Source organism: Cryptomeria japonica, chromosome 7 (assembly GCF_030272615.1).
Source record: "Cryptomeria japonica chromosome 7, Sugi_1.0, whole genome shotgun sequence".
NCBI lineage: Eukaryota > Viridiplantae > Streptophyta > Pinopsida > Cupressales > Cupressaceae > Cryptomeria > Cryptomeria japonica.
In genome coordinates this window covers 25120743-25144506 of record NC_081411.1, presented here as the reverse complement: position 1 = coordinate 25144506, position 23764 = coordinate 25120743, and the positions used below count along the sequence as shown (strand labels likewise).

Here is a 23764-nt window from a genome sequence, read left to right as displayed (position 1 = left end):
TTATATGATCTTTTGGCAAATGACAAATACATAATATTATGTTCTTTCTTTGCACTAAAAATAAAGTTTAAATTATTATTATGTTACTAACAATATTGTTTCTTCTATGGCGAGGTTATGCCTTCAAAAAATATGGTGCAAGTGCTATTACGTGGATGGTGCATTACTTTAATAAGAAGACTATCTTCTATGTGTCTTTGAATCTAATGGGCAAAATAAGAATGTAGCTCCTGAAGAATCAATATGGCCTTGAATATTTATGGAAGAGTTCCATTCGAATACATGTAAAAGTACCATCTTACTTGAAGTTACTTTACTCTTTCTAGAGTATCATTTCTAAATATCAAAATGAACATTGAAGATCATGGGCACCTCACTCAAGTGAAAGCACTCTATAATAAAGACACCTTGAAGATCATGGGCACATCCTATACATTGGAATTTTAGCCATCACTTTGAAATCCTCTGTGTAGTGATTGGTTTTAGGTGATGTCATTAAGGGGGAGTGTACACGACACCACCTAGTCACTAAATCCTTGATGTAAGACCTAATAGGTATAAGACCTTTAGGCACTATATGCTCCAAATTAAAATAATGCTTGGCCTTAGGTGATGCCATTGAGGGGGACTGTGCATGTCAATGACACCACCTTGAGGCTAAATCCTAATTTTAAATCCTACGGGTAGGCATATGTCCTAATAGGTATGAAATAAGACCCATATAGGCATTAGTAAGTCCTTTAAGCCTGTAGATAGGCATATGTAAGTCCTTTTTTGTTTTAAATACTGCAGGTAGGCATTAGTAAGTCCTATAGCACATTTGTGCTTAAAGTCCTATGGGCATATTGTAAATTCTTCTCCTTGTAAATCTTCCACTTGCAAAAGCATTGTATTAAGTCCTACAGGTTCTTTATCTCCATCATTTGTAGAAATTTCACCTTTATTTTGTTAGCTTAATCATGTTTTCTATGCAAGCTACAAGTTTTAGTGAATCTATTCTTGAATTAGTGGTAGCATCCTATGCTTCACTACATACATAAATTTCGGGATTAAGTGAATATGTATATGATCTGGCAAATTCATCACATGGATCAATAGTTTTGTTTGGTATAGCCGCTTTTCACTTTTAGTCAATTTAATTTAGATTTCATATCATTTTAGAGACTAACTAGCTAATTTTTTTTGGTATGATTTAACTTTTTTTTTTGCAGTCATCATTCGAGCATGCGCAAGAGTTAGGGAGCCAAAAAGGGGCTACACTCCTTTTTGGTCCCCTATTTGTCCCATAATGTGAGTGCATTATAATAAATTTGTGTTATGGAATGTAGAACTTAAAAACTAAAAACACTTTTCATTTTTGCCATTTCAACTTGACCTTTCAATCAAACTTGTGGTCTCCCATTGTTTTCAAATCCATTTGCACTATGGGATAGCCTTTCATCATCATTTATCCACCAAAATGTTGCCACAATTAAAGACATAAGTTTTTTTTTAAAATAGTGTAAAAAATTGATTAAATAGATAGATTTAACTAGTTTTTAAAGCGTCTTTTATTTAATTTCTAGGAGTAGATAATGCACCAATAGTTGATCACAACCCTATTTCATCTCCTCATCAAAACCTACTAAAGAACAACCATAACAAATATCTCCAACAATGCCTTGGCATCCTCCAAGCACTCAATAAATATAATAGGTTGGATAGAAAATAACAAGAGAGACCTTGAGGAAACAATTGAAAGGTTGAGAGATCTAGCTGCAACAAACTTCCAAAGGTCTACCTATAGACACCTAAAATTGTCCTGTCTAATTAAATAAATATTTTTATTTATTTAATTATTTTATCCTAAGTCTTCTATTAATTAATTAAATTCTTATTTATTTAATTAATTCATTAATCCTCTTCTAAGTCTTTGCTCATTTAAATAAATACTATTATTTATTTAAATTGTCCTTTTCCTAAATTAAATAAATATTTTATTTATTTAATTGATCCCACTTCCTCTATTAATTAAATAAACCTTTATTTATTTAATTAATTCATTAGCATTTTCTACCCATGACACATGTCATTTATCTCTTAATTCTTCTCTTACCTACCCCCTTTATCATTTAATTGTTTCCTCTACTTACCCTTTAATCCTAGCCGACCATTTATCTTTACACCTCTCAATCTTATCCCTCCATTTCTTATAGTGTTCTCTATATAAGAGGATACTCTCCTTCATTATCAACCCTAATGACCTAATGAATGAGCATTCTAACCACTTGATTATGTTATGAAGTCTTCTTGCAACCAAGCTATCAACCACAATCTGTTCTTTGTTGAGCTCTTGTGCATAAATAAAATCTGAGAGAAAATATATCAAACAAGATCAATGGAGATAGGAGACAATGGAGATTGAAAACCTACTTGACATGTGAATGGTATATTTGTTTTGTTTTTATTGATTTACTGATCTTAGGTATCTTCATTGTGTATGGTGGATTGCTTTCATTGTTAGGCTAGTATTGTCGTTGATCCATTTTAGTCTTTCAATATTGTTGTTTCTATTATCCACTTTTTACCATATACACTACCTTATGACCTCACTAGAATTCATCGTCTCTCAAATTAGTATCCACGAATGGGAAAATCAACACTTGGTCAAGCAAGAGGAAAAATCTAAGACAATTTTACACAAAAAATTGTTATGGCCAAATTAAACAAAAATAAATAAAATTTGACTTGTGTGTAATGCTCATTGATCCACAAATCAATGCACCCATGCATGATGCTTACAAGAGGTTAACCATCCATTGGTGCCATTGCCAAAGGATAAGGAATAATTTTTGGGATAGGTGGTGGATGGCTTTTGGTCATCCTCCTTGAAATACCATTCAAGTCCTTTAATACTTTTTGAGAAAACTCTATTATGAGATCGTCCTTAATGAAATCCTTATTTACTTAGATATGCAAGAGTTCCAGGTTAGAGATGGGGGCTTTGTATAGGATAAATTGGAGTATAACATGTCCAAAACTAGGATCTAAGACCCATATCTAGACTAGAGTTTGAACATGTCGCTATCTCTTCCATTTTGTAGGAGGGTGTTGAAGTAAAGACCCTAGAGTCCATTAGCTGACTCACTTAGACTCTTATACAACATACTACTTGCCTCTAGCATAGGATGATGTTGATGAGGCTTTTCATCTTTGGGGGATCTAGGGCTAGACATGAAAAATTCACATAAATAAACATGAACGGGTAGTTTCGGATTTGATATGAAGTTGTAAACACAGATGTCAAATGAGAAAGATGAATGAAACCTGACTGGAATTTGAGCCTAAAAATGTAGGACAAAGGAGCTCTGAATGACCTTGTCCTCAAAATATCAAATGTGGATGAACTTTATCTTTCCAAAAATATAATGCTGCTCAAAATCTACCCAGAAGTTTCATGAGAAATTAATTGAACAAAGGAGTGTGGAGAATTTTGTGTGGTTTGGTAAGTGAATGGTTCTTTCGAGCCATTTTATTGTGTGAGCTCATAGTTTAAGGTGTTATTCAAGTTTTTATATACTAGGGTTTGGTCATTTTGAAGTGCATGCAATATCATACCAACTTTCTTGGGTTATGAGTTTATTAGGTCCATACCCTTCTATAGATCAGAGAAATTGATATATAGGAGTCAATTGTTGTAACAAAGTGTCATGTTACAGTTTTGCATCCCGGGGTGAAAATTTAAAAACTATTTGTAGAGAATATAAATTATTATACAAGATTTTAGTTGGAATCTAGAATAATACTGTTAAATTACTTGGTCACTAGAAATATGGTGAATGAGCAGGAGATTTTTTCAATTGAGATTGTGCATAGAGGGGTTGAAAGCTCTGGCCCTAATGCAGGATCCCAGAGATTCTCCATTAGAGTTCACAGGAAATTGCATGACTTCTTTCACTCTCTCGATGTCATGCATGTTAAGTTGGGGAACCATTATCTTATTAGCAATGCTTTGTATTTCTTATCAATTCCTCTGTTGCTTGTGATGATAGAAGCCATAAGGAAGAATAGTTTATGGAAACTGTGGGAACATGCTAGTCCTGATTTAGTAAGATTGATGTATGTATGTGGTTTGATTGGTTTTGTAGACACCTAAAATTGTCCTCTTTAATTAAATAAATATTTTTTATTTATTTAATTATTTTATCCCAATTCGCCTATTAATTAAATGAATCTTTATTTATTTAATTAATTAATTTGGCCTCTTCTGGCCCCTTTTCTAATTTAAATAAATACTTTTATTTATTTAAATTGTCCTTTCCTAAATTAAATAAATATTTTACTTATTTAATTGATCCCACTTCTTCTATTAATTAAAAAAATCTTTATTTATTTAATTAATTCACTAGCCTTTTCTATCCATGACACATGTCATTCATCTCTTAATTCCTACACCACCTACCCTCTCATTATTTTATTATTTCTTCTACCTACTCTTTAATCTTAGCTGACCATGTATCCTCTTCATCTTTTAATATTATCCCTCCATTTCTTAAGGTGTCTTCTACATAAAAGGATACTCTCCTTCATTATCAACCCTAATCAATGCACCGAATCACCTAACAACTGCGTCAATCAAGCCTTCTTGCAATCAAACTATCAACCACAATCTGTTCTTTATTGAGCTCTTGTGCACACATAAAATCTGAGAGCAAAATTATCAAACAAGATCAATGGAGATTGAAACCCTACTTGACATTTGAATGGTAATATTGCCTTATTTTGTTGATTTGCATGATCTTAGGTATCTCTATTGGTGTATGGTGGATTTTTCATTGTAGGACTTAGATTATTGTGGTTGGATCTTTATGGTTTTACAATAGGTTTTCATCATCATATTTCACCATATACAGGTTTCACTACTTTTGTCTACTATAAGTATAAACCAAGGCATGTATATCTAGTAGAGATTGCATGACACAATCCATTTAATGAATTCAAAGCAACTAAAGTGCATTTCTTGTCTAATTCTCGAGAAACAAAGGTTTTTGATGATAAAAGCATGAAGTTTTAGAGGAAAATTCTAGAGAGATCTAGCATAGGAGACCAAAAATCCTTTCCAAAGGCCATTTCAACCTCTCCACCTAGGCTAACCATGAAGGAAGCCCATGTAGAAGCAAAGATGGTGATGTTTGGTGCCTTGAATGAGTTGTTTGACAAATACAAAGTGAGGTCGAGGGATGTTGGGATTCTTGTAGTGAACTAGAACTTGTTCAATCCAACTCCATCTATGTCTATCATAATTATCAATCACTACAAGATGAGAAGCAACATTTTGAGTTTCAACTTGGGAGGAATGGGATGTAGTGCATGGATCATAGCTCTAGATCTTGCAAAAGAAATGTTGCAGATTCATGGGTGTAGGATTTTGCCAAGATCAAGGGCACAATGAAAAGCATAAAAGAGACAATAGAATGACAAGAACAAACTATATTCTCATCAATATGCAAAATGATCAACTAGATTAACCAATACAATGAATAGAGGCTTGCTTATATAGGCAAGGCCATATGGATGTATGAGCACACAAAAATGACATGTGGCTCAATGAGAAACAAGGGTAGGTAGGAGAAATAATATAATATTCCACAAGAGGTGGATGACCCACCAAATGTGGAGTGTAATAGCAAAATAAGACCACAAAAGGTGGAATTTCTCCTACAAGCTCTATCCCTATGTGCACACTTCCCTAAGTGTCTCAAATCGAAACTACGAAGAGATGCATTATCCTAAGTTAACTTAAGTAAGTGTAATAATATCCAAAATGAATATTTATTTACACCAACAATGGGAATTCATATGCAGTAGTTGTGAGCATTTAGAACATTACATTGAATTGGTGCCATGGCACAAATAGATCAATTATTTTTCCCAATTGTTTGTTTTGCATGGGAGGTGAAACTATTCTCTTATCCAATAAGAGAAAAGATAGGCGAAGATCTAAATATTAGCTAGCCCATATTGTCAGAACACATAATGGACAAGATGACATGAGGTACTAATGTGTTTTCCAAGAGGAGGACTCCAATGGGACCAAGGGCTTGAACATTTCCAAGGAGCTCATGTCTGTTGTAGGCAATGCACTTAAAGCCAATATAACAACTTTGGGTCCATTAGTACTTTCTCTATCAAAATAGATTATGTTTTTTCTCATACTATTTTCACGAAAAGTGTTGAAAAAGGATGTAAAGCTCTATATCCTAGACTTCAAGTTAGCATTTGAACACTTTTGTATCCATGTAGGAGGGAGAGAAGTTTTGGATGAGCTACAAAAATATTTATCATTAGTAGAGCATCACATGGAGCTATTAAGTATGAGTCTTCACAGATTTGGCAATACATCAAGCAGTACACTGTGGTATGAGCTTGCATATATAAAAGCCAAACAAAGAGTAAGGAAAGTGTTAGAATCGGGGCTCACTAAGAGGGGAGGAGAGAATCAGTGATATTTTAGAAATGCAATTCACAAACTTATCCTTTATCCATCGATTAGCAAAATATAATAGTAAAGAACATAAACAAGCAATAAATAAAACACAAATCCACAACATGAATTTTTTACGTAGAAACTTGGAAAGGAAAAAACCATGGTGGGGCTAGTGTTGGCATATGTTGGATTTGGTTAAGTGTTGTCATTGATGTCAACACTGTATCCCATTTGGAGGCTATCCCGGTTAGTCTTTGTGATCATCTTGGTTTTGGCTATGCTTTTGATCCAATATGATCAGATCTATTGAATCGATTTTGGATTCTTATTCTGGATGGTTATATGCTTGCCATATTCTATTGGTTCATGATTTGGTGCTCTGATTGCTATTTCTTTTGTTCATGGTTGGTATTTCTTGGTATCGGTTAGCTTTACCTGTAAGCGATATTTGATGATTTGGTCAGATGATTTTGGTTCAGCTTATGGGAACAATTTCTATTGTGCTCAAGGTTCTTCGTGATCATGTCCTAGTTGTTTGGTGGTGTTGCATTAGTTGGCATGTTGTATTGGTGGTCCTATTTGGATCATTTTAGACTTTTTGTTAGTTCATTGAGGGTTTCTACCGGTTGGTGAAGCATGTTGGAGTTTGGTCTTAGCAAAAATTTTGGCTGATGGAATTGTTTGGTTACTTGTTTTAGGTCCATGCTATGTAATGTAAATCATTATATTGGTTTGGTGTTATCGTGTGATGTAATTTTTGTAATTATGGGTTTATGGATTTAGGGTTTAGTTGACCTTGTCAATAAGGCTGATGATCTGTATTTATAGGTGACTTGTTCATGTAATTGGCATAATGGATGGTTATGGGATAGTTATGTCTACATTATCAGAGAGTGGTTTATGTGCAAACAAGGTTATATTATTCAACGAAGGTTTGAGGAGAGTTTTGTATTGCAGGGCAGACATTTGTACTTAACCGGAACTGTATCAAGCATTAGTATATGCTACTTTCACAGTTCATTCTTTTTGGATTGTAGTCTGATGTTTATGTAAGTTAGTGCGAATTATTTTTGTGATGATCAGTGTGCTCTAGGTGGTTATCTTGATTGCAAGTGCAATCCCCATTGTAATTATTTCACATACTGTTGTAGAAGTATTATCTAATTTTGGGTAGGGTTTCCCACCATGGTTTTTCCCTTTACTGGGTTTTCCACATCAAAACTATTGGTGTTGTGTGTACTATGCTTCCATGCTTATCTTTCATTGTGTTGGTTTCTTTCTACTCCAGGTCAAAAGTTTTGATATGCAATAGTTATGATTTTTGATAGTAAATTGATTCACCCCCCCCCCTCTTAGTTTACTCCCAGTATCAGATTTGTCTAACAATTGGTACTAGATAACGGTCCTCTCTACAAAAGCTTAACCACTTGAGGAGATCTGATAGCATTAGCATCAATTTCTACATTCAATCCCTATCAGAAGGAGAGTCCCAGATTTAATGGTACAAATTACAAAATATGGAAGGAGCGAATAAATATTCATCTCAGATGTCTTGGAGTTGAAGTTTGGGAGATAGTGGAGAAAGGGTATATACCTCATGATCCTAATACTAGAACACTAGCACCTGCTAATGAACATAAGAGAGATGGAAATGATGTTAGATCAAAAGAAGCATTGTTAAGTGCCCTATCTAATGAAAAGTTGTTAAATTTCATATAATTGGAGAATGCTAAGTAGATCTGGTTGAAACTTGAAACTCTTTATGAAGAGACTAGGTAGTAAAAATTGGAAAACTTGAAGGTTTTCAGGTAAGGTATGAAACTTTGAAGTTGGAAGAAGATGAGAAGATTAGTTCTTTCATGGATAGAGTGAATGAGATTGTCATGGGTATCAAATGTTGCGGTGGAATAGTTAGTGAGGATGAGATTGTGTCAAAGGTTTTGAGAACTCTACCTTCGTCTTACAAGTTGAAGGCTACTGCAATCAATGAACTCTAGACAATGTAAAGTACACCTATTACCAGAGATACATTGCTTGGGAAATTAACTAATTTTGAGCTAGAAGAACTTGGAGATCAAAGTGCTACTAAAATTGAGACTGCATTTAAAGCATCTGCCTCCAGTAAGAAGAAGATAGATTGGAAGGAGATGTATGCTAAAGATTTGGAGGACATTGAGAGAGAAGAAAGAGAAATTGAAGAGATGGAAGCCCTAATTGTAGAAGAATTCTGAAAGGACCAGCTAGAAGTAAGTATGAAGGAAAAATCCCTTTTAAATGTTTTTCATGCAACAAGATTGGTCATTTTACTTCTAGATACCCTAAAAAAGATGCTAGGAATCATGAAATATTTGTAAGGAATTTTAAGCCTAATCCGAAATATCAGAGCAAACCTAGATTTAAAAGCAATACGGATAAATCATGCTATTATGTTGGTGATGATGATTTTAGTATTACTGTTGATGATGATGATGATGAACCTGTGAGTGGATCCGGCAATGGAAGCTCTAGTAAAGATTTAGTCTTTATTGCTATCAAGGATGATTCTTTGAAACCTATCATTGAAGCAACTCATACCGAGGAGAAGGCTTTGGCTGCTAAAATTGAAGAAAAAGATGAATGGATCATAGACAATGGATGTTCACATCACATGACTGGTGACAAGAGAAAATTTCTCACACTACAAGAATTTGATGGCAAACTAGTTAGATTTGGAGATAACAAGGCGTGTAGGATCAAAGGCAAAGGAACAATATCATTGGATGGTAAGACTAATATTGATAATGTTTACTATGTTGAAGGCTTAAAGCATAATATTTTAAGTGTAGGTTCGATGGTGGATAGAGGATTTCATATGCAATTCAAGGATGGAAAATGTAAGATCATCAATAGATCTGGATTGGAAATTGCTTCTGGAACTCAGACCAAAGGAAACATCTTTCGTTTGAAAGCTTGCTAGATTTCTCAAATTGATGAAAGTTGGTTATGGCTTAAGAGGGTGTGTCATGTAAATTTTGATTGCATAGTGAAGATCAATTTAAGATAGGTTGTCAGAGATTTGCCCAAGATTGTTAAACCTCATAATCTTGTATGTAGAGAATGTCAAATGGGTAAGCAAGTTAGAATTTATTTCAAAAGTATACATGATAAATCTAATGAAATTATTGATCTTATTCATACTGATCTATGTGGACCGGAAAGAACTAAAATCTTTCAAGGTGATAGATATTTTATGTTACTTATTGATGATTATTCCAAAATGATGTGGGTAGCATTTTTGAAATAAAAATTAGAAGTTCTTGAGAAATTTAAAATCTTTAAAGCAATGGTTGAGACTGAGACAGGAATGCATGTAAAATTCTTAAGATCAGATCAAGGCAGTGAGTTTACATCCGGTGAATTCAACAACTTTTGTGAAAGGAATGGAATCAAAAGATAACTTTTTGCACCTAGGACTCCACAACAGAATGGATTAGTGGAAAGAAAGAACATAACCATATTGGATGCAACAAGGACAATGACGGTTGAAGCTAGATTTCCTAATACCTATTGTAGGGAAGCTTTCAATATGGCCATATACACTTTCAACAGAGTATGCATTAAAGGTGATACCGATAAGACTCCTTATGAATTATGGTTTGGTCATACTCCTACTATCATATATTTCAGAATTTTTGGAAGCAAGTGTTACATTAGAAGAGATGATGCAATAGGAAATTTTGATCCTAGAAGTAATGAAGGAATATTTTTGGGTTATTCAACTAAGAGTAAAGTATATAGATGTTATAACAAAATATTGAATATGATAATTGAAAGCATAAATGTCAAGGTGGATGAGCATGGCAGTAATCAGATCGGATCACATGAGTATGGACTAGAAGATTATTTATCAGACCAGAACTAGTAATGTAAGAATTAGTTCAGAACAGTGAACCAATGACACTGATAACATCAAAAAGTTCAACGGTGATAGATGAACAATAGAGAGAGTCAAATAATAAAGAAAATTCAAAGACTCCCAGGTATGTGAAGCTAAATCATTCTGAAGATCAAATCATTGGAGATAAAAGGAAAGGTGTGATGATTAGAAGGATATTAGTTGTTGAAGAGGTATGTTTAATTTCTCAAATTGAACTAGAATAATTTATTGAAGCTAGTAAGGATAAAAATGGAATAAAAGCAATGGAAGAGGACTTAGATTAGATAGAAAATAATAAGACATGGGAACTAGTTCCTAGACCTAAAAGACAAGAATATTATTGGAACTAAATGGGTTTTCGGGAATAAATTAAATGAGGAAGGTCAGTTTGTGAGAAACAAGGCTAGATTGGTTTGCAAATGTTATTCATAGGAAGAAGGAATTGATTATGGTGAGACTTATGCCCCTGTTGCTATAATTGAAGTGGTAAGACTTTTTCTTGCCTATGTTGCATGCAAGAACTATAAGGTATATCAGATGGATGTCAAATGTGCAATTTTGAATGGAGATCTTGAGGAGGAAGTCTACATTGAGAAACTCGATGGACATTCTTTATAAAAAGACAAGGACATGGTTTGCAGACTGAAGAAAGCTTTATATGGACTAAAATAAGCCCCTAGAGCATGGTATGCTAGATTGGATAGGTATCTTTCAAAGATTGGTTTTAGCAAAGGTAATGCTGATAGTAACTTATATTACAAAATTAAGTATGATGACATACTGATTATTGAAGTCTTTGTGGATGATATCATTTTTGGAGGAGAGGATTATAGCCTATGCATGAAATTTGTTGATGATATGAAGAATGAATTTGAAATGTCTATGATTGGTGAGATGAAATTTTTCTTAGGTTTGCAAATTACTCAGACCGATAAAGGTATTTTTATTTGTCAAAATGTATGGGAAGGAGTTACTTAAGAAATTTGTACTTGAGAATTCTAAACCTGTTGGCACTCCTATGATAACTAGTTGCAAATTGTCAAAGGATGATGAATCCCCTAAAGTGAATACAAGCAAATACAAATCAATGATTGGTGGATTGTTGTACCTAACTCAAACTAGACCTGATATAATGAATTTTGTTTGTATTGCTTCTAGATTTTAGTCAGATCTTAGAGAAACTCATGATATTGTTGTCAAGAGGATATTCAGATATTTGGCAGGTACAACAGACTTTGGGTTATTGTATCCAAAGAATGATGACTTCAGATTATGTGCCTATACAAATTATGATTGGGCAACAAATGTGGATGACAAGAAGAGCACTACTGGTGGTGCATTCTTTCTTGGAAATAAGTTGGTTTCATGGCTTAGTAAGAAATAATCATGCACTTCATTATCTGCTACTGAAGTGGAATATGTAGCTACTACTACCAACTGTACTTAGATTTTATGGATGAAATAGATGTTGAAAGATATAAGGGTAAGTTATGATGAGCCTATTGTTATTCACTATGATAATATTGCTTCTATTAATTTGTCAAACAATTTGCTATTTAATTCCAAATCAAAACACATTTCTATAAGGTATAATTTCTTGAACGAAAAGGTTGAAGCAAAGGAAGTCAAATTGGTTTATGTGCCTACTAAGGAACATCTTGCAGATATTCTAACTAAACTATTGCCTAAAGATACTTTTCAATATCTCAGAGATCAGTTGGGGGTTACCAGCCCTCCAAAAGAGACTTAGAGATGTAGGAATGCATCAATCTAGTGAGCTTATACAACATTTTTCCAATCCAGGTTGATGAGATGTTGCTACTACTCAGGGGGAGTAGTCAGTTATTTAGTTCAATATTCTTGATTTGGTATCTATCCTTTTTAAATGATGTCAAGGGGGGAGAGATGGTATTTGTATACACCTAAACTGGTCTGAAGATAATTAATTAAATAAGCAATTATTTAATTAATCCCCCTTCCTAATTTAATTGAATTCATTAGCAATTTGATTAAACTCCCCCCTCTCACCTGCTTATTAATAAATCTAAGGATTTATTTAATAGGTTCATTTCAATAATCCATTTTTATTAATTAATTCTCCTCCATCAAATTCATTTCTTCTAAATCCTTTAAATAATTAAAACAAATCATCTAATGAGTTGTTGAAATTAATTAGCCTTTTCCTATTATTTCAATTTCTAAATTCAAATTCTCCTAACTTCTAACCACCGAACCTAACCATTCCTAAACCTAACCCATTCCATCTAACCCCATGTCCCCTTTCATCCAACCTCTTCTAGAAGCTTCTTGACACTTATCACCATGGAGATGGCAAATGTTCCCTTTAATCCAACCTCTTCTCCAATCACCTCCAATTTCACCATTGATATCTTCAGACTCAATCTTGACCGTTGATTCCTACCACCTCACCCTTGGCCTTGGAAATCCTATAAATAGACCCCATTTTGGAGCAATAATGATCCTATCTCATTCGCATCTCATGCATTGTTACTATAGGCATATGCAATCTTAGTTTATCATTTGAGCATTTTTATCATAGTTTAATTGCATCATTCTAGCTTATCTTCTAGCATATTCATTCAATCATGTAGCTTAATCATTCTTTTTTTCTATCTTAAATACATCATTATCATCTTAAATCCTCCATCTAGATGTAGTCAAGTCACTGGAATTGCCTAGCCAGATCTGAGAGCAAATTCATACTCGCATTTACTAGGAGGTGATATATCGCTTAGCTATGGTTTATCTTTCTTTGCTTTAAATTCATTAACCATGCTTGTAATGATCTATTGAGTGTTTTGTGTTGTAGCTGCAGGTATTACACTTCACAGGAACGACATTTTGGTGCTCACCATGGGGATCGAAAACTTATTTTTGGCCTTTTGAATATCATTAAATCTTTATCTCTGTCAGGTCTAAATCAGAAGTTCATACGAGTCCCTTTCTGGCCTAGTATGACACACTTTGTGAGCTGAAATGATAAGAGATACTAACTCGTATGAGCCTTTAGGAAAATTTTAGTGTCATACGAGCTCCCATCCTGACTTGTATGGTCTCAGAAAGGTGCTCATACGATCAAGTAAAGTCTGTCGTACGAAATTTTGCTTCTATGTTTTGAGAACAGATTGCATTTAAGGTTTTCATGCTTTAATTCGATTATTACTAATACTAATGTTGATCTGTTTGTGAGTTTTTTGACAACCTAACTGATGTTTTGTAGGACGTTTGTCGAAGATTACGCTTGCCAAAGATTCATTTCACCAAAACACATCATGACTACTAATGGCTCTATTTTGTAGGTTGCCTAAGAAGAATTCAACAAAACTTTGTGTATTTCTTAAATTTTTCTAGGCACACTAATCTTTTTCTAAAGGAATGAACAATCATGTATTTTGTGTTTTTGATGATAGGTGAGTATGCTCTCACCTTTCTTAGGTGATCAAAAAGTTAGACTCATCTTTTACTTTCATTAGTGCATATCTTTAGTAGGCCTGGCCTCCCGAGGAGCTAATAACTCTTAGCCATTAAGGTCGGTGAGAGGGGAATGACCTAAGGGGGAACGATTAACACCAAGTAATCCAACCCACTATAAAATAAATGTGATTTGATGAAAATAAAGTCAATGATAGTGCTCAGGAATAGCTCTCCTCTATACCTTTGGGTATATCAAACCTTGGTTTTCAAGGCTGGGAGACCTCTTAATTGAGTTTATACCTCGACGCACCAAACAGATCCCTTACTAGTTCCAATTAAAGTAAAATCTACTCGATTCACCTCCGAAAGGGTGATAATCTTTGTGCAAGAGAGATATTAACTCTCCCAAGACACTTGCCATATCGTGCCCCATTAGCGTTTGAAGTCGGATAATACGACGTTGAGAATCCATTGCGTGAGACTCAACGACCGTATTCTGATTAGCTATTGGGTGTGTACCTAAGTTTGCAAGAAAAGGTTTTCTCTCTCAGTCAATTTCCTTAGGGTTAGCATGCTTGGAGTCATTTATCATATTGCGTGTTTGTATTGTTTTCATCCCTAAATCGAAAAATCAGACATCTAAAATCTGGAAAACATAAGCAAAACATTAGAATTCATTGATCAAAATTCAACCAAACAAACACATTTACCTTTGTTCTTCTCTCAGTCATATGATTCATTTATCTTATCGTATGGTTCAAGAAAGTTTATCGTATGAGATTCATCTTTAGTTGTATGGCTTAGTAGGAATTGTCATACGAGCGTCTGCTTTTGCACATGAAAATACTAGTTTGTCGTATGGCCTGGTATCTTTTGTCGTTTGGGGTTGTATAGTCTTTCATACGAGCTTGTTCTTTTTCACATAAAAATCCTAGTTTTTTGGATGGGCTTGTATCTTTTGTCATTTGGGGTTGTATAGTTTGTCGTACGAGTCTCTGTATTTGGCAGTCCAAAGTTGTTTCTTGTCAGATCTATCATTCTTGCTTGATCAATTTGCAGTAATCATAAACATTTGTTTTTTGACATTCTGTGCTTAAATTGTCTACTTGGTTTGTTTGTTCAAGTTGTCATCCGTCGAAATCAGACTTTAGAAACATAAACACCTCAAGATTTTCAAGTGCTCACCCTCAACAAGTTCAAGATCTAAACATATCAAAGTGCATTATCACGCTCCTTGGTAAACTAATCACTCAAACATAGTTTATCATCAGGATCTATCATCCTTTATCATGGAACTGAAACGTTTGGTCAGGATAATCTCATCCCACATAGTAGGATATATCGTTCCTACTGGACTTGGTTTTTATCAAATCATCACCATTGCACTCCAAAATCGAAGATCAAAAAACTTGCAAACAATTTAACAATTGAACCATCTTTTCATGTCATATCGCACTATCACATTTGCATTGACAATTGATCAATTATCAAAACAACTTTTGGACAATCAAATTCTAGCACAATATCTAACACACATATATGCCCGTTCTAACTAGAGCTCAGAGATGAAGGATCGCAGAGACGGAAATTGAAACATTAGAAACAAACAAAGAGCATATAACCATGGAACATGAAGATGAAATACAAGTTGAATGAGAAATAAAAGAACAAAATATCAGAGACATCAAGAAAGATCCTCAATTTGACAAATTTATGCAGAATTTGTTGGAGGGAGAATTGTTTTTTTCCTAATGTTAGCAAAATCTAGTGCTACACTCCCCCAAGATTTTGATGTGAACATATTAACACAAAAGAAAAGTGATCTTCCTCCTAATAACAAATAATATGAGGATATCTTTGGTCTCAAAATGAATGACACATCAATTCCCAGTAATACTAGAACCAATGAAGAAACTTACATACCCAAAAGAGATGAAGTAGAAATGTTGAATAACATTCAATCCAACGAAGATACAAGAAGGACTAGAGATGACACAAGAAGAGATCCAGATCCTCCTAGAATGCAAAATCATGGTCATACAAGAACAAATCATGTTGGTAGTCCTATCACAACTCTCACACAACAAATAAAAACAATGCAAACACAAATTCAAGATATGCAAAGAGGAAATGTTAGAAGATACTCACTTCAAGAAATCTGTCCTTATCCATTCAACAGAAACCTAAACATGATACCATTTCCAATAGGTTTTGAAACTCCTAGATACGAAAAATATAACAGAAGCACTGACCCTCAAGATCATATACGAGAATTTTTCATAATGAGTATGGAGTTTGCACATGAGGATACCTACTTGATGAGATTATTTCCAAAAAGTTTAACTGGACTAGCTATGGAATGGTTCTCTAAACTTCCACCTAGAATCCGATCATTCTTAGAGTTGGCGGATAAGTTTGTTTCACAATACTCTTACAACATACAACATGAAATAACAATGCTAGACCTATGTAACGCCAAATAAAAAAGTGGAAAACCTTTCATGAAATTTTTACAACGATGGAGACAATTAGCTTCATGGTATCCTTGTACAGTGTCAGAATATGAAAAAATGGACATATTCATCGACAACTTAAATGATCAAATGATTTATTACTTAAAAATGCAAGGAAATTAAAGTTTTGGAAAATGATTGATAATGGAATCAGAATGTAGGAAGCCATGATAAAGAAAGGTGAATTGAAAATATACAAAGAAGGAGTCCATCCTCCTAACAACACTAATAACAACAACCACAATGATAAGCCAAAGTTTTAGAATAGAAATTGAAATGTCATCAACGATAGAATAGTGGGTAACAACAATGTAAAACCAAAGCAACCGGTTTTCAATTTATCCACTCACTCAGCAACAGCTCAACAAAACAACCATCACCAAAAAGCAACTATCAAAAATTTCTTTCGAAGGCAATTTACAAACATTGGTGAACCCCTTGGGTCAGCATTAAAGACACTTCTCGCAAACAAATTGATCACTTTGCTAGAATAAAGGAACTACAAACCTCAAATAAAACCACCTTGGTGGAATGATAACCATTATTGTGATTTCCATCGAATTAAGGGACATCACACAAATAGTTGTCAGCGGTTGAAACATGTCAACCAAGATTTGATTGATAATGGAGTAATAATTGTGGATGGACATACAACAAATGAATCTCATATAGCTTTTAAAACTCTGCTTCCAAACTATGAGAAAGGTGAATCATCAACAACAAATAATGGTAAGGGTAAAGCAAAGGTAAACTACACTCATACATATGATAATGTGGTAAATGTGATTTTAGTTAAAGAAAAGAAAAATCAAGAACCTGATCATGCTATTACAAGAAGAAAAGCCAAAGTTGTTTTGCCAGGTCCTACGTCAAACACATCATCTACTACCAAACAATACAGTCTAGTAGAGTAATTATAGAAAACACCCGCACAAATATCCATCTTGGAACTTTTAAAGCTTTCACCTGCACACAAAGAAATTCTTGAACGAGCATTAGTAGATACAAAAGTATCCAAAGATCTTGATATCGATCAATTCCAAACCATGGTGGGACACCTCACAACCCCTCATTACTTATCATTTACTGAAGAAGATGACATGTCCTTGAAACATCCCCATAATTCTCCCTTGCATATCGAAGTCTTCATTCATAAGACGCGTGTTAAATGTGTCCTAATAGATGGAGGAGTTGTCTTAAACATGTTCTCTTTGAGTCTTTTCCATGCTCTAGGTTATTCAAAACATGTAGTTGATTCCAAGAAAAAGATCACCATTAAAGCCTATGATGAAGAAGAGTAGTCCTCTAAAGGAATTGTGATGTTACCTATCAGAGTGGGACTTTTATAGAAAGACACAGCATGCCAAGTTCTAGATTTAGATTTATCATACAACATACTCTTGGGAAGACCCTGGATACATGACATACAAGTTGTTCCATCAACATACCATCAATGCTTAAAGTTTCCCTACAGTGGGCAGGAAATCACGATCTCAACAGATTCAAATCCATTTCAGTATTGTAGTAATCTTAAACCAATTCAAGAAGTCATTGTTCCTCATAATAGGAAGGCATCATCTTCAAGCACACACAACAAAGAACAATCATTTGCCTCTATCTTGTCAAGTATGGAAAAACAAATGCAACTAAGAGATCGAGGGAATGAAGAATATTCAATATCACAACTACCCCTTTCTCCTAAATCCTTTGGAAAACCATCAAACTCTAAACAATAACCAATTGTAAAACATCTTCCAATATTTGATGGAGCATTTATTAGTGTTGGGACCTTATCAGAGGAAACAAAAGACAAAGATGTGCTACAGTGGCTATACAAAGATGAAGAAGTTCAAAAAAAGGTCAATAATGTCCACATACCTACAGAAAAGTATTGAAAAGGATTTAACATTCTCAGAAGAATGGGATACATCGGAACATGCCCTATAGGAAAAAGAAAAGAAGGTATCTCAAAACCTATCCAACCTTACACATAGCAGACTACATACAAAATAGACTTAGGGTATGGACAAGTCACTTTACCAGAAGACACATCTTTTACTCAACAACAAGAGGAATATGAAAATAGACAAGAACAACTGGGAATTGAAAGGGAGAAACAAACACAACCAAACATGAAATGGGAAAAGAAGCAAGCTTCAAATCAGCAAGAGAATCAAACTAAAATCATCTCTCAAGTAGCATTAAATCTCAACCAAAACAAGAAAGAAGATAATATAAGTCAAGGAGAGCTCATAGGAAAATTGACAGAACTCAATCTCAGTCCTGAAGAGGTTGAATATGAAAGAAGAAAAGATATAGTAAGAAAAGAAGAAGAAATGCTATATGAACAAATCTATAAGTTGCAGGCTGCAAGTGAGACAGATTCTAATGAATGGGAATGGGATTCCTATCACTCTGAAGAATCAGCTAAAGAAAATTGCTTTAAAGAAGATGTAGGAGTCGATGTAGTTCACACGTATGCAGGAAAAACATCAGGAACTAGTTCACTTGAATTAGAATCACATTTGGCTGACTTGGACTTAACCAAGGATGATCAGGAGTTTCTTATGCGAGGTCATTCTAACGAGAGTACCGTTCTAGACATCGACATACATATTGAAAACTTTGATACATCTATCATGACCCTCGATACCCTCGAAACATCCCAACCTGAAGACCTCCTACCTCTAATCCACCTTGAGCTTATTGATTGGGAAAATGAAGGACATACCACCATTGATACCTTTCCAAATGACCATGCCATATATGTATATCTTAACGTAATCGAACTTGTAACAACTTCCACCAGATCTTCCAATCAAGTGGGTGCCAAATCTCCTAGTCACAAAAGTGAAAATAAAGAAAAGAATATCAAGTCTAATACTGAAAACCATTTCTTGGCAACATTAGATCAATAAAAAGTAAAAAGAAAGGATGCATCTAATGATGAAAACCTCCTTGAGGTGCCAGAAGATGGGAGATTTGACACTTTACCTAAGCACTATCAAGAAAGGTCATCCATTTTGATCGAACCAACAGAGGCAATTAACATTGGCACAATGGAGCAACCAAAGATTCTTCATACAATGACCTCTATCAAAGCAAGAAATGCAACAATATGTGGAATTATTCAAATGAAAAAAAATCAATTTTGCCTGGTCATATGCAGACATGCCAGGGTTGGATCCAAAGCTTATTATGCATCACTTAAATGTCAATCCAGGAGCCAAACTAGTCAAACAGGAGTTAAGGAAAATGCATCCACATATTGTCCTCCTAGTCAAAACAGAACTAAAGAAATTCTTGGATGTCGAATTCATCAGACCTATAGCTTATCCTCAATGGGTATCCAATATTGTTCCTATTTCAAAACTAGATAAAAACATCAGAATATACATAGACTTCAGAGATATTAATGACGCATGTCCAAAGGATGACTTTCCTTTTCCTAACATCGACACCATTGTAGATTTAACTGCTGGACACTCTATGTTTTCTTGAATGGATGGTTTCTCTGGATACAATCAGATTAAAATAGCACCCAAAGATCAAGAAAATATAGCTTTCACATGTCCATGGGGTACTTTCTATTAGAACGTCATTCCTTTTGGACTCAAGAATGCAGGAGCTACATATCAGAGAACTTTGACAACTATATTTCATGACATGATGCATACATTCATGGAAGACTATGTGGATGACATATTGGCTAAATCATACAACAGAGAAGAACATATAGAGATACTAGAAAAAATCTTTGACCGGTTAGAACAATACAAGCTACGACTAAATCCTAAGAAATGTGCTTTTGGTCTTACTTCAGGAAAGCTATTGGGATACATTATTTCAGCTAGAGGTATCGAAGTGGATCCAACTGAGGTTAAAGCAATCATGGAGGTGGCATCTCCCAAGAATATAAGTCAACTCAGATCACTCCAAGGAAGACTCCAGTCAATCAGAAGATTTGTTGCTCAACTAGTAGATAAATGTCAACCATTTACTCATCTATTGCACAACAATGTTCATTTCAAGTGGGACCATCAATGTGAGGATGCATTTGACAAGATCAAGGTGTATCTCATACAACCACCCATCCTAATGTCACCAATTCTAGTAAAACCATTTTTGCTTTATGTATCAACCATTGAAGCATCATTAGGAGTTTTACTTGCACAATAGGATAATGAAGGAAAATAACGAGCAATCTATTACATTAGCAGAACACTAGTGGGATACGAGATCAACTATTCACCAACAGAAAAAGCATGCTTGGTTGTAGTTTTTTCTTCTCAAAAATTATGACACTATCTACTATCTCGCTCCATCAAGTTGATAGATAAAATTGACCCTCTAAATTATTTACTCAGCAAGGCAACATTAACAAGAAGACTAGCAAAATGGATCATGATCCTGAGTGAATTTGAAATTGAGTATGTTGACAGAAAAGCTATTAAAGGACAAGTCATTGTAGACCAACTAGCAGAGGCACCACTTCAAGATGATCATCCTTTACAAATTGAATTTCCTGATGCTGATATCCTAATAGTCACCACTAAAACATGGCAATTATACTTTGATGGTTCATATACACAACACGGATCAGGAGCAGGTATTCTACTCATCACACCACAAGGTCATACAATCCCAAAAGCATACAAATTAAGCTTTCCATGCACCAACAACACTGCAGAATATGAAGCTTTGGTAACAAGTATCAAAATGGCTATAGAATGGAACATTACACAACTTCAAGTCTTTGGAGACTCTCAGCTCATCATTAATCAAATCAAAGATGACTATCAAACAAAAGATGAAAAAATGATTCCTTATAAAAAGATGGTTGATTTTATCAAGAAATACTTTGTCGAATTAAGCAGATTCCAAGGAATGACAACAAAGCAGCAGATGCCATGGCTACACTTGCTTCTATCCTTCAAACACAGGAAAATCAACAGCGTTATGAATTCCTGGTGGAAGAGTTGTTTTACCCTGCTCATAATTGTCCTGATTCCCAAACTATCTATCACCTTATGGGGCATGATTCCTCACGCTATGGCCAAATTTACACATACCTCAAAGATAATACCCTACCTCCCGACTTATCAAAAAATCAAAAGAGAAACTTTATTTGCCAATCCTCCCATTTTACTCTTATCACGGATACCCTGTTTAAATGAGGTCTAGACGGTACTCTCTTAAGATGTCTCAAACAAGAAGAATCTAAGAAGGCTTTACATGAAGTCCATAATAGCATTTGTGGAACTCATTCAAGTGGTCTTACCCTTTCAAAAAAACTCATACGCTTGGGCTATTATTGGCCGACTATGGAATGAGATTCTTTTCAGATAGCTAAAACATGCAAACAATATCAGATCAATGGGAATTTGATTCATGCACCAGCACAAGAACTTCATGTTTTATAAATATCTTTGCATTCCTGTCAAGGGAGTCTTGATCTAGTAGGAAAGATAAATCCTTATTCATCTAATGGTCACAAACTTATCCTTGTAGCTACAAAATATTTCACAAAATGGATTGAGGCAGTACCTCTCATCAACATCACAGGAAAACAAATTGCTGCATTTATCTTGAACTATATCATCTGTCGCTACGAAATACCAATGACCATTATCAGTGATAATGGGTGACCGTTCAAGAATCAATATGTACAAGAGCTATGTGAGAAATTCAAGATCCAACACAGATTCTCCACACCCTACTATCCACAAGGAAAAAATGGGCAAGCAAAAGCATCAAACAAAACTATTATGAAAATCCTCAAAAAGACAGTGAATGATACTGGAAGAGATTGGAATATTCAATTAAACCCTTCTCTATGGACCTACCGTACCAGTATTTGCACACCAACAAGTTCCACACCTTTCTCTCTTATTTATGGATCAGAAGCAATACTACCAATAGAAGTAGAGATACCTTCTCTACGAGTATCATTAAAAGATCTCATCCTAGATAAAGAACGACGAGTATCTAGATTACAAGAGTTAGAATTAATCCATGAATGAAGACACAATTCCTTTGATCATTTAAAGGTATATCAGCAAAGAATATGTCAGAGTTATAATCACAGGGTCAAACCACACGTCTTTCAAGTAGGGGAACTAGTACTAAAAGAAAATCCACGCAACCAAGTAGATCGAAAAAAGAAAGGAAAGTTTGAATCAAACTAGTTAGGTCCATTTGTGATCACAGCAGTATTCAGATTAGGAGCATATCAGCTATCAACATAGGACATAGATCAGCTTAAAGAACCCATCAATAGCATACATTTGAAGAAATTTTTGTTTGAAAAAGAAGAAAAATCCAAAAAATAGTGAAAAAGCAAAAAAATAAAAATAAATAAAAGTGAAAAAGCAGAAGAAAAAAAAAATCAAATATGAGAAAAAGTGCAATAAAAACAGACGGTGAAAACCTGGCAAACAGGTGCTATCTGCCTGCTAGCTCTTCAATCTATTAGTTCATGCATCTTCCTGGTTACATTTATTTTCCATCAGTGTTGTTCATATGCATAATAAAGCCTTTGTACATACCCAGACATCCCAGCTAATATCTCGTCATGGTTTGGATCATTGAGTATATCATAACGACTTTGTTTCTAGGCTTGGGGCAAAATCCTGCACTTAGCTGGGGGCAAAATTTTTGACCATTTTGAGCCTAATCAAATAGGTAGAACAACAATTAGACAACTTTTAACAAGCAAAAACTAAAACACATCTAATGTTGAACATGAGATCAAATTATCAACCATCAAACTATCACAAAGTCAATATAAGCACATCACACTTTTTCAATGGATGATATCTTTTGGATAATGATTTTAACATGATGTTCAACTTTTTTTTTATCTTGATTTTTGCTATCATGATTTCTGAGTGACTCCAAGATGTCTTTGACTAGAGGAACAAGGAAGAAACATGATATTTTTCTTGTCTTCTATCTAAAAATTAATCATTAATATGTGCAAATTTGACTCGGGACATGATCGTCGGAGTATCAATGAAGACATTTCCAATTTGCATATTAAAATGATTAATACTACCTATTTTCTACAAGCAACACTCAGGTCATCTCGATTCAATTATACCTCAATGCTTGTGCTAACTTGCCATATCAAAATCCAGGAAAGAAGTGCTTAGGTCATCATGGTTTAATTATACCATCGATGTTTGCACTCACTTCCCACATTTAAAAAGCTCAATGATGACAAAAACACAATAATCTAGTGACTGGTCTTATCATAGCTTTGCATTTCATTTGCATTGGCATTTAGCTTGCATTTCATTCTTGCATGGGATCCTGCATGCTCCTTTTATCCAAGGTTAAATCTATCGTAGGAATCATCAAGGTATCATTACAAGTGTATACGCAATCAGAATAATGACTCATATCCCTCCAGATATTGTCGACTCAGTGAAA

The 23764-nt window shown here is 34.5% G+C and overlaps 1 pseudogene; it reads left to right on the top strand.

Moving 5' to 3' along the window:
- Window positions 1–5167: 5167 nt before the first annotated feature.
- LOC131035316 (3-ketoacyl-CoA synthase 9-like) overlaps window positions 5168–23764 on the top strand; it is a 28057-nt pseudogene continuing 9460 nt past the window's right edge.